The sequence below is a fragment of the Arachis stenosperma genome, chromosome 1 (assembly GCF_014773155.1).
Source record: "Arachis stenosperma cultivar V10309 chromosome 1, arast.V10309.gnm1.PFL2, whole genome shotgun sequence".
Taxonomy (NCBI): domain Eukaryota; kingdom Viridiplantae; phylum Streptophyta; class Magnoliopsida; order Fabales; family Fabaceae; genus Arachis; species Arachis stenosperma.
In genome coordinates, this window is record NC_080377.1 from 10,340,347 (window position 1) to 10,353,882 (window position 13,536).

Consider the following 13,536-nt stretch of genomic DNA (forward strand, 5'->3'; position numbering starts at 1 on the left):
CAAAGCGCGCTCATAATGAAAAACTCTTCTTCTTCTTTCTCAATTAATACACAAACCCTCGAGATTCAAGTCACGTTCAAAACAAAAAAAGCTCTGAAGAAATCGTCAAAGTTCTCGCAAAAAGTACAAGAAATGAAGAAGGAAATATTCAAATCTCCATCAAAAAACACCAAAAAGAAGGAACAAACATCATTCAAGGTACTGTTTCGTTTTTCTTCTAAGTTTTTCACATTTCTGTTTCTGATTTCGAAATCGAAGTATTATATATGTTGGTATTTTTTTCTCTATTTCACTGTTCTTGGTTTAGATCTCATATTACTATTCTAATGAAACTCTTCAACTTGTTTACGCTATTTTACGTAGTTCAAGTGAAATGATATTTGAGTGTATACATATAAATTGTGTATGGAGCATTTCTGGGTGTATATGACAGTATGGAATGTGACTGGTGCTTCTAGTGGCATTTTGAACTAAAATATCATTCTGAACTCATTTAATTTATGATTTTACATGTTTGGTTGAGTTGAATATGATTTTGAACTCATTTAATTTCGTTTAATTGAAAAAAATAAAATGTGTATAAGATTGGATTTGGGTGTTTTTTGCTGGTTTTTGGATGCACGTAACTGGTTTTTAGGTGTATGGCTCTGGTATTTGGGTACATTTTTTTATTTATTGACAGTATTTCTTTTTTATTTTTCCTAATACAAATATAGCTTATTTAAATGACTCTAATTTTCCTTTGTTTACAGCAAACCAAAGATTTGAAGTGTGCTACCAGACTACTGAACGAAAAATTTGAAAAGATGAGTGAACCGAAGAAAGCAATTGTTCGTGAATTAGGATTTGGAGGACTTATACACATCCCGCCTATGAATGTGCCTCAAAATTTTTTAAAGGAGTTGGTTAACTCCTTTAAATTGGAAAAAAAACACACTGGAAACCAGTTATGGTTCCTTTAATATTAAACCCAAAACAATAGGTGATGCACTTGGCCTCAATGCATCAGGTAACTGATTACAGAAAACCTCTATAGTTTCATTATCTGTAACATATTCTTCTTAATATCTTATTCTGATCTCATGTAATAAAGGAATAAATTTAGATGCATATGAGTGATATTTGGGTGCACATGAGTGATATCTGAGTGCATGCGAGTGATATTTTAGTGCACATGAGCGATATTTGGGGTGCATGTGAGTGATATTTTGGTGCACACGAGTGATATTTGGGTTCATATGAATTATATTTGGGTGCATTTCAAGTAATAAATTGTTTTCTTTTTTTGTGGGAGATCTATTTCCTGAAAAAGTGAGTTATAAGAATCTCTTCGAAGAGAACCAACTTATTTTTAGAAGGTTCCAGGACAACACTCTAAAGCAGCTGACCGATGAGATGATGAGTATTGGTGTTGAAAATGAACAAAATCGGCTGATGTTTAAGAGATTTTCATCCTTTATATTCAGATGGCGTTCTTGCTGCCAAGTACAATAACCAAAGTATCTCCCGTGCACATAGCTCCAATTTTTTAGATGGAAAAAATAACAGAGTGCAACTGGGGAGCCCATGTGCTGAATTTCATCATTAAAGGCATAACAAATTCTTGTCTAAAAAAATCAATCGACAGGTGCCTCTATGCCTTGATGATAATCTATTTTCATCTCGCTAAAAACAAGGAGAAGAAAGGAGAGGAAAAAGCTGCAGTGCCCTGGGTTAGCAACTGGAACAGAGAGCAGCTGGTTGCAAGAATTAGAGCAGAGATAGATGGCCATATGGTAAGCAAACAGAATAAGTTCTCTAATTTGTGTGTGTTTTATTTATTTAGATGTTGTAAACTAACATTTCTACTGTTTTAGGGCATTGTCAAGATGGCGGAGACAAAAAAGAAGCTGAAAGAAGTTAAAAAAAAAAAAAGAAACCAAGTTCTTCCTCTGAGAATGATTCATCAGAGACTGATATTGATGTTTCCTTTGAGTCTGAGTCAGAAGAAGACTCAGAGGAACCTACAAAGAAACAACCCAAAAGGGGGGCCAAAAAGTAAGTAATATTTTTTGGTGCATTTTGTCAATTTTAGAGTGTTTTTCCTAATAATTGTTTGCTTTCCAGAATGGAATCCAGAAAGAGAAAGCAAATTCTGGAGGATTCGAGTTCAGAAAGTAAATGAGGATCCACTGATGAGTAAGATTCATAAATTATCATCACTTTTTTTTCTGTTTCAATCAAAATTTAATGTATTAACACATGGTTTCTCATTTAATTTCAGGAATGAAGAATCCTTACCAGTTAAAAAAAAAAGCAAAAAATTCACACTGCTGCCAAAAAGTATGAACTGCCTTCGACGGTATCTCATTATCAATATTGTTGTATTTGTCTGATTCATAATTTTTTAATTTTCAGGACGCAATTCAGAAAAAAGAAGCACGTAACTGAGGATTCGTCTTCAGAAGAAGAAAATCATTCCTACGATGGGTAAGATACTTTCTAAACCTATCTTAAACTCTGTAATCAGAACTATATTTTATTAACATGTATTTTTGAATGTACTGTCAGAATTGAAATTGGAAATGAAATAATAGAAGAATTTTTAAGACAACATCAACAAGGGTATGTTGAATTTGGGTGCATATTACCTTTCTTAGGGTGTTTTGGTTGCCGATTGTTTATCTTCCATTAATTGATAGAATTTTGATATACTGAATGATATTTATTCTGTACTTAGAATGTTGGAGGTGAGCTTAGCAACCGAGACTGATCCTTTATTTCAAGGACAAACAGAGCAAAGCAGTGTAAACAAACCTTCGGATTCTATGTAATTTCTTTTTCTTATACCATTTTCTAATTTTTTTTACCTTATTCTAATTATGTATATATTTTTTTAGAACAAAGATGTAACACCCCAATTATCCCAAGCCTTAACTCTATCCGTAAAACAAAGGTTAATCAAGGGTTACGATGTAACAACCTCCCTTCACCCCTTCTAGAAACAAAATCAAATTCAAATTTTGAAAGTCAGTTAGGAGATGGGTTTAGAATTTTGAATTATGGATAGGAATCTAATAACCGCCCTTCTTTTGAATTTAAAATTATCCCAACCACCTTACCACTGAAAGTATATAAATAGGGGTACACCCATAGGTAGAAGATCACTCCTCTCAAACACTAATCCTTCCCCTTCTCCCTCTACGAAAATATTCCGTGTGCAAACACAAGAGGCAAGCTCATAGGCAATAAAAGAGGCGTTAGAAAAAGAGTAGAGAATTATGTTTTTTTTTTTTTACTTTTATGTTGGCATGTAGTATGCTCTATTTTATTTTTTTCCATCCATGCATGGCTACCATCTTTCATGTGTCTTATGGCATTAATTATCCTTTACTTATCTTTCATCCACATTGGTCATGATTATCTATTATGTCATTCATGCCCTCTTGACTCATATCCCATATTTTTCTATGTGCATTTACATAACCTTTTACACCATTATATCATTATTCCTTTAATGTTCAGAGTACATACCCCTTTATAATGTCTTATTTAATTATTTAGCATACCCTAATTTTTACTATGTGCATTTACATGATCTTTTATATCATTATATTATTATTATCCCTTTAATGTTGAGAGTATATGCTTGTACCCTATTCTGTTATGTGCAACTAAAAGACCTCTTATATCATTATGTTATTATTACTCCTTTAATTTAAGATAAATGGTGCATGCTTTCTTATAATATTTTATTCAAGTATTTAATATACCTTATTCTTACTATGTGCATTTAGATTATATTTTATACATTATATTACTAATATCTCCTTAGGGTCAAGAGTACATGTTTTCTTATAATTGTTTTATTCAACTAATTAATATCCCTTATTTTATTACGTGAAATTATATTAACTTTTATACCATTGAATTAATAATATTTTTTTGAGTTAAGAGTATATGTCTCCTTATAACTATTTTATTCGACTATTTAAAATATCCTTTTTTTATATAATGAACATTTATATGATATTTTATACATTATATTATTAATATCCCTCTAGCGCAGAGAGTACCTACTTTCTTATAACATCTTATTCAACATGCTCATTTTATCTTAGTATATGTCCTTCCTCTTGCATGATCTATTCTTGCATGATCTATTCTTACATGAATCTCTTTTCGTGTATGCCTAAACAACCCTAATTATAAATTAAACGGAGGGAATGATCATTTGGTAGGGGAAGGTGACCCCCAAAGACAAGATAATCGAAATGATAAGGTGATCGGCAAACCTTTGGGATAAGAACCTTCGGTAAGGGAAGGGGACTATCCCATCAATTTTATATAATAATATATGTTTGTTGATATGACTCCCTTCTTGTCTAAATAACCTTGATTGTAAATTGAACTGAGGGAATGATCATTTGATAAGGGAAGGTGACCCCCAAAGACAAGATATCGATATGATCATTCGGTAAGGGAAGGTGATCGATCGAGATGATCTTTGGGTAAGGGAAGGTGATCGCCAAAATATTTGGGATAAAAATCTTTGGTAAGGGAAGGGGACTCCCACTTTTTATACCGGTTTGAGCTCAATACCTTCCATAAAAAGTTATAAGTAAAGAAAGGAGGAAGTATGATTGAAAGTTTGATTATAACTATGTTTTTAAGATTTATTTATGTGATGTTTCATGAGTTACTACCCTTTCTCTTTGACTTGCCCATATGCTTTTCTTTTTGCCTATATGTTTTACGCTTTACATGAAGTCCATATTACATGCCATGCCGTGCCACCTTTTTTAAAATCCCGCACGTGGGCTGGGGATAGATATGGAAGTGTTACATAGCACTCCTACTGAGACTTTAAGTTTTCATCCCTTCCTTTTTTCTCATACTATCTCCAGAGGAACATGGTACAGCGGATAGAGACAACGCAGTGCCCCTCGAAGGTAACTTCTGGATACGACCCATCAAAGCATGCGTGGGTAGTTACGACCACTACTACCGTGCTCCAAACTATCTACTTAGGTCGTGATTTCATAGAAAGAGACCCCAGCTGCCCATCATAACCTTCCTAGACACGAGCGCTTCAGCACCCAGAAAACGGTCATCCGAGGTGGTATATCTCGAATCAAATTCCGAGACAGAGGAAGAAAAATCCGACAGTCCTAGCCAGGCGGAGGACACAATGGAGGAGGAACCCGAGGAGGAGTTGACCTCTTGCGAAAGTCCAAAGGTGGAGTACATGCCCTATTCCCCCACTTTGGCGCCTCATCGGACCTTGATTCATCCCACACAACGAAATCATATCTTCACTGCGCGAAAGAGTGTTGGAGGAAGATTTCTAACACCTCGATTTGTGAAAAACTGAAGGGTCCGGGCCAAGGATAGGCCATGACACAAGGATGAGAGTTTCTTCGATGAAATTAGTTAGGATGCATTAGTTTTTTTTTTTCGTTATAGTTATCCTTAAACACTATCTTCTTTAGAACCGTACTCATAGGAATTTTGTTATGTTTGCTTGAACCTCTTTGAATGTATTCAATTTCGAGTTTCAGTGCTCTTTGATTTTCTCCTCAAAATTTCGCGCGTACTTTTCTTTCCCTTCTTACATAACGATTGAGTTCATTGGTTTCCTATCAAGTGTGACACCCTATTTAAAGGCCTTCGAGGGTGGAATTTAACTTAAGGTGTTACGTACGACAATCCTAAGGCTTGTACATATTTATATATAGAAGGGAATAATATATTCTAGAAACCCAATGAAGGATTAATCTCAAAGACAGAATTACAAAAATACGAAACGTTCACCCGAAGCTAACGCATAAGATACAAGGTACAGATGCAAAAGAATAAAACACACATATATATATATATATATATATATATATATATATATATATATATATATATATATATATATATATATATATATAAGAGTATAATAATCATAGGGGACTAGCCGCAACCTACGAAATTTAAGCCGACTAGTTTAAAACAGAAAAATACAAAATTTTGAATGTTTAAAATAGCCTATACAACTTATCTCTCAAGTAAGCCTCTAAGGCCATAAAGATAAACATACAAAAGGTGAGAGAATACTACGACCAAAGTAAAGCAGAAATATACAAGGAAAGAACCATACTCCGCTTTGTCACCATGTCCGCAATTTCACTAAGGTGAATTACGACCTGTATCTGAAAAACAACAACAAAGTATGGAATGAGAATCGGAGGTTCTCAGTATAGTAGCAGTGCCCAATATGTAAGATGTAAGGCTCTAGGACGTCAAAAGCAATCCTAGAACTTTGCATCACATATGGATATCCAAGCTTAGAACAAAATAATTAAATAAGTAAGCTTAAACCATAAATCGGGTTATCTAAACTTAGGGGAAGTCTAACTAATATTAATCACACTGTTGTATCACACAGCCTTCGCCAACCTAACTTCCATGCGATCCCATCGCCACCGCCTACCTAACCTCCTCAGCACCAGACAAACACAAGATAAATGCAAGCAAGTAAAACACAAATAGTATTCATTTACAGCAAGTAATTCAAGAAGTAAGTAGGCATGTTATACAATTAGGCAAACTCAAGTAATCAAAGCAAACAAGCATATAGAAGATGCATATGATGAATGTCTATCCTATTGGCTCGTGATATCACTTGTCAGTCCATAAATGCCAACCCGACACATTCTCCCGGATGTAGTCTTTTTTGCCACACCAGGGATATAGTGCCCTGCACACTCATGCAGCAGCTCTTCTGCTACACCAGAGATATAGTGCTCTACACACTCATGTAGTAGGGAGTTGATGAGCGGATAATTTGTACGCTTTTTGGCATTGTTTTTAGTATGTTTTTAGTAGTTTTAGTTGAGTTCTTAGTATATTTTTATTAGTTTTTAGTTAAAATTCACTTTTCTGGACTTCACTATGAGTTTGTGTATTTTTCTGTGATTTCAAGTATTTTCTGGCTGAAATTGAGGGACCTGAGCAAAAATCTGATTCAGAGACTGAAAAGGACTGCAGATGCTGTTGGATTCTGACCTCCCTGCACTCGAAGTGGATTTTCTGGAGCTACAGAAGCCCAATTGGCGCGCTCTCAACGGCGTTGGAAAGTAGACATCCTGGGCTTTCCAGCAATATATGATAGTCCATACTTTGCCCAAGATTTGATGGCCCAAACCGGCGTTCAAAGTCACCTTCAGAAATTCCAGCGTTAAACGCCGGAACTGGCACCAAAATGGGAGTTAAACGCCCAAACTGGCATAAAAGCTGGCGTTTAACTCCAAGAAGAGTCTCTACACGAAAATGCTTTATTGCTCAGCCCAAGCACACACCAAGTGGGCCCGGAAGTGGATTTTTATGTCATTTACTCATCCTTAGGCTACTAGTTTTCTATAAGTAGGACCTTTTACTATTGTATTTTCATCTTTCAATCTTAGGATCTTTTGATCATGTTTTGATGATTGAACCCTCTTTGGGAGGCTGGCCATTCGGCCATGCCTAGACCTTGTTCTTATGTATTTTCAACGGTGGAGTTTCTACACACCATAGATTAAGGTGTGGAGCTCTGCTGTACCTCGAGTATTAATGCAATTACTATTGTTCTTCTATTCAATTCCGCTTGTTCTTTGTCCAAGATATCACTTGTTCTTCAACTTGATGAATGTGATGATCCGTGACACTCATCATCATTCTCACCTATGAACGTGTGACTGACAACCACCTCCGTTCTACCTTAGATTGGGTGAATATCTCTTGGATTCCTGATACACGATGCATGGTTGATCGCCTGACAACCGAGTGCTCGCCTGACAAACGAGCCAGCCATTCCGTGGGATCAGAGTCTTCGTGGTATAGGCAAGAACTGATGGCGGCATTCAAGAGAATCCGGAAGGTCTAACCTTATCTGTGGTATTCTGAGTAGGATTCAATGATTGAATGACTGTGACGTGCTTCAAACTCCTAGCAGGCGGGGCGTTAGTGACAGACGCAAAAGAATCACTGGATTCTATTCCGGCCTGATTGAGAACCGACAGATGGATAGCCGTGCCGTGACAGGGTGCGTTGAACATTTCCACTGAGAGGATGGGAGGTAGCCACTGACAACGGTGAAACCCTTGCATAAGCTTGCCATGGAAAGGAGTAAGAAGGATTGGATGAAGACAATAGGAAAGCAGAGAGACGGAAGGGACAAAGCATCTTCATACGCTTATCTGAAGCTCTCACCAATGATATACATAAGTATCTCTATCTTTATCTTTATGTTTTATTCATATATCACCCATACCCATTTGAGTCTGCCTGACTAAGATTTACAAGGTGACCATAGCTTGCTTCATACCAACAATCTCCGTGGGATCGACCCTTACTCGCGTAAGGTTTATTACTTGGACGACCCAGTGCACTTGCTGGTTAGTTGTGCGAAGTTGTGTTTATGCCATGGTATTGAACACCAAGTTTTTGGATTCATTACCGGGGATTATTTGAGTTGTGAAAAGTATTGATCACAATTTCGCGCTATCAAGTTTTTGGCGCCGTTGCCGGGGATTGTTTTGTGTATGGACAACTGACGGTTCATCTTGTTGCTTAGATTATGTATTTTTCTTCAGAGTTCTTAAGAATGAATTCTAGTGTTTCATGATTATCTGCTGAAATCTGGCTGGCTGAGAAGCCATGTCTAATCTTATTGGACCGAGGTTTCAGCTGATCATCACAAGAGCTTGTTGATTTCTATCAATCTTGCTATTGGAGCAATGATCTGCTAAGGCTTGGCTGGCCATTGGCCATGTCTAGTGTTTTGGACCGAAGCTTTCTTTGAAAGCTTGGCTGGCTGTGAAGCCATGTCTAATTCCTGGACCGGAGTCTTAGACTAGCATTGCAATGATTCCTGGAATCCAAATTAAGAATTCTGAAACCTTTATTTTCTGTTTTCATATAATTTTCGAAAAAGCACAAAAAATTTACAAAACCATAAAAAACCAAAAAAGATTTTATGTTTCTTGTTTAAGTCTAGTGTCTAAATTTAAGTTTGGTGTCTTGCATGCATTGTTTATTTGATCTTGGTTCTATTTTCAAGTCAATAGTACAGGGAACTGAAGATTCAGAACATGCAGTAGAGGAATTACACAGAAAAAGCTGGGCGTTCAAAACGCCCAGTGAAGAAGGGCAGACTGTCGTTTAAACGCCAGCCAGGGTACCTGGTTGGGCGTTTAACGCCCAAAAAGGTAGTGCATTGGGCGTTAAACGCCAGAATGTGCACCATTCTGGGCGTTTAACGCCAGGATGGCACAAGGGGGAGGATTTTGTTTGCAAATCAATTTTCTTTTCAAGTTTTCAAAGTTTTTCAAAATCAAATCTTTTTCAAATCACATCTTCTCAATCAAATGTTTTCAAAATCAATTTCTTTCCTTTTTCAAAGATACTTGCTATCAATTAATGATTTGATTCAACATTTCAAGTATGTTGCCCTTTCTGTTGAGAAAGGTTTAATGTTTGAATCATATCTTTTCTTGATAGCCAAGTTATTAATTTTTAAAATCAAATCTTTTTAAAATTGTTTTCAAATCATATCTTTTCAATCATATCTTTTTAAAAGCATAATTTTTTTATCATATCTTTTTAATCACATCTTTTTCAAAATAGTTTTCAATCAAATCTTTTTGATTTTTAACTTCAACATCTTTTTCAAAAAATTACTTGATTTCTTTTCCACTCTTGGTTTTCGAAAATCAATTAATGTTTTTCAAAATGTTTTCAAATTCTTTTACTTAATTTTCGAAAATCACCTTCCCTCTTCTCACATCCTTCTATTTATGGAGTATCACTCTTCTTCAATACACAATTCGAACTCTATCTCACTAAGTTCGAATTCTCCTTCTTCCTTCTATTTTTCTTTTCCTCTGACACCTCAAGGAATCTCTATACTGTGACATAGAGGATTCCACATTTTCTTGTTCTCTTCTCTTTCATATGAGCAGGAACAAAGACAAAGGCATTCTTGTTGAAGCTGACCCTGAACCTGAAAGGACCTTGAAGCGAAAGCTAAGAGAAGCTAAGGCACAACTCTCTGTAGAGGACCTAACAGAAATCTTCAAGGAAGAAGAACCCATGGCAGCCGAAAACAACAACAATGCAAACAATGCAAGGAAGGTGCTGGGTGACTTTACTACACCTACTCCCGACTTCTATGGGAGAAGCATCTCTATCCCTGCCATTGGAGCAAACAACTTTGAGCTTAAGCCTCAATTAGTTTCTCTAATGCAACAGAATTGCAAGTTCCATGGACTTCCATTGGAAGATCCTCATCAGTTCTTAGCTGAATTCTTGCAAATCTGTGACACTGTCAAGACTAATGGGGTTGACCCTGAGGTCTACAGACTTATGCTATTCCCTTTTGCTGTAAGAGACAGAGCTAGGACATGGTTGGACTCACAACCTAAAGAAAGCCTGGACTCATGGGAAAAGCTAGTCAATGCCTTCTTGGCAAAGTTCTTTCCACCTCAAAAATTGAGTAAGCTTAGAGTGGAAGTCCAAACCTTCAGACAGAAGGATGGAGAATCCCTCTATGAAGCTTGGGAAAGATACAAACAATTAATCAGAAAGTGTCCATCTGACATGCTTTCTGAATGGAGCATCATAGGTATTTTCTATGATGGTCTCTCTGAACTATCCAAGATGTCTTTGGATAGCTCTGCTGGAGGATCTCTTCATCTGAAGAAGACGCCTACAGAAGCTCAAGAGCTAATTGAAATGGTTGCAAATAACCAATGCATGTACACTTCTGAAAGGAATCCTGTGAACAATGGGATAAATCAGAAGAAAGGAGTTCTTGAGATTGATACTCTGAATGCCATTCTGGCTCAGAATAAAATATTGACTCAACAAGTCAATCTGATTTCTCAAAATCTGTCTGGAATGCAAAATGCACCAAGCAGTACTAAGGATGCTTCATCTGAAGAAGAAGCCTATGATCCTGAGAACCCTTCAATGGAAGAGGTGAATTACCTAGGAGAACCCTATGGAAACACCTATAATTCTTCATGGAGAAATCACCCAAATTTCTCATGGAAGAATCAAGAGAGACCTCAACAAGGTTTCAACAACAATAATGGTGGAAGAAACAGGTTTAGCAATGGCAAGCCTTTTCCATCATCTTCTCAGCAACAGACAGAGAATTCTAAGCAGAACCCCTCTGACTTAGCAACCATGGTCTCTGATCTAATCAAAACCACTCAAAGTTTCATGACTGAAACAAGATCCTCCATTAGGAATTTGGAGGCACAAGTGGGACAGCTGAGCAAGAAAGTTACTGAACTCCCTCCAAGTACTCTTCCAAGCAACACAGAAGAAAATCCAAAAGGAGAGTGCAAGGCCATCAACATGGCTGAATTTGGAGAGGAAGGAGAGGAAGTGAACGCCACTGAGGAAGACCTCAATGGGCGTCCACTAACCTCCACTGAGTTCCCCAATAAGGAACCATGGGAATCTGAGGCTCAAAATGAGACCATAGAGATTCCATTGGACTTACTTCTGCCTTTCATGAGCTCTGATGAGTATTCTTCCTCTGAAGAGGATGAGTATGTCACTGAAGAGCAAGTTGCTAAATACCTTGGAGCAATCATGAAGCTAAATGACAAGTTATTTGGAAATGAGACTTGGGAGGATGAACCCCCTTTGCTCACCAAAGAATTGGATGACTTGTCTAGGCAGAAATTACCTCAAAAGAGGCAGGACCCTGGGAAGTTCTCCATACCTTGTACCATAGGCACCATGACCTTCAAGAAGGCTCTGTGTGACTTAGGGTCAAGTGTAAACCTCATGCCTCTCTCTGTAATGGAGAAGCTAGGAATCTTTGAGGTGCAAGCTGCAAGAATCTCACTAGAGATGGCAGACAACTCAAGAAAACAAGCTCATGGACTTGTAGAGGATGTTTTGGTGAAGATTGAAGACCATTACATCCCTACTGATTTCATAGTCCTAGAGACAGGGAATTGCATGGATGAATCTATCATCCTTGGCAGACCCTTCCTAGCCACAGCAAAGGCTGTGATTGACGTTGATGGAGGTGAACTAATCATTCAAGTGAATGAAGAATCCTTTGTGTTTAAGGCTCAAGGATATCCCTCTGTTACCATGGAGAGGAAGCATGAAGAGCTTCTCTCAAATCAGAGTCAAACAGAGCCCCCACAGTCAAACTCTAAGTTTGGTGTTGGGAGGCCACAACCAAACTCTAAGTTTGGTGTTGAATCCCCACATTCAAACTCTAAGTTTGGTGTTGGGAGGTTCCAACATTGCTCTGATCATTTGTGAGGCTCCATGAGAGCCCTCTGTCAAGCTACTGACATTAAAGAAGCGCTTGTTGGGAGGCAACCCAATGTTATATTTTATCTATTTTCTTTTGTTATTTTATGTTTTTTGCAGGTTGATGATCATGAGAAGTCACAAAATCAATTGAAAAAGCAAAAACAGAATGAAAAACAGGAAGAAAAACAGCACACCCTGGAGGAAGAACTTACTGGCGTTTAAACGCCAGTAAGGCTAGCAGGTGGGCGTTTAACGCCCAGTCTGGCACCATTCTGGGCGTTTAACGCCAGAAAGGGGCACCAGACTGGCGTTAAACGTCAGAAAAGGGTAAGAACCTGGCGTTAAACGCCAGAAATGGGTACCAGCCCGGCGTTTAACGCCAGAATTGGCTCAAAACGTGATTTTGCATGCCATTTGGTGCAGGGATGACTTTTCCTTGACACCACAGGATCTGTGGACCCCACAGGATCCCCACCACTCTCTCTCTTCTTCACCCATTCACCAATCACCTCAACACCTCTTCCCCAAAAACCCTTCACCTATCAAATCCCATCTTTCTCTTCACCACTCACATCCATCCTTCATAAAACCACACCTACCTCACCCTTCAAATTCAAACCACTTTCCCTCCCAAACCCACCCATACATGACCGAACCATGAGCCCCCCCTCCCCTATATATACCCTTCTTCACCCCTTCATTTTCACACAACCTAAACACCACTTCTCCCCCTCTTTGGCCGAACACAAAGCCATTCCTTTCTTCCTCATTTCTTCTTCTTCTACTCTTTTCTTTCTTCTTTTGCTCGAGGACGAGCAAACCTTTTAAGTTTGGTGTGGTAAAAGCATTGCTTTTTGTTTTTCCATAACCATTTATGGCATCTAAGGCCGGAGAAACCTCTAGAAAGAGGAAAGGGAAGGCAAAAGCTTCTACCTCCGAGTCATGGGAGATGGAGAGATTCATCTCAAGGGTGCATCAAGACCACTTCTATGAAGTTGTGGCCTTGAAGAAGGTGATCCCCGAGGTCCCTTTTTCACTCAAAAAGAGTGAATATCCGGAGATCCAACATGAGATCCGAAGAAGAGGTTGGGAAGTTCTCACCAACCCCATTCAACAAGTTGGAATCTTAATGGTTCAAGAGTTCTATGCCAATGCATGGATCACCAAGAACCATGATCAAAGTGTGAACCCGGATCCAAAGAATTGGCTTACTATGGTTCGGGGGAAATACTTGGATTT

General features: G+C 37.9%; 1 non-coding gene across 1 annotated transcript; it reads right to left on the minus strand.

Annotated features, from left to right (window-relative positions):
- Positions 1-10,506: 10,506 nt before the first annotated feature.
- Positions 10,507-10,610, minus strand: LOC130952632 (small nucleolar RNA R71). Its single transcript, XR_009074814.1, has one exon. It is a non-coding gene; the product is annotated as a small nucleolar RNA R71 (small nucleolar RNA).
- Between the last annotated feature and the right edge of the window lie 2,926 nt (positions 10,611-13,536).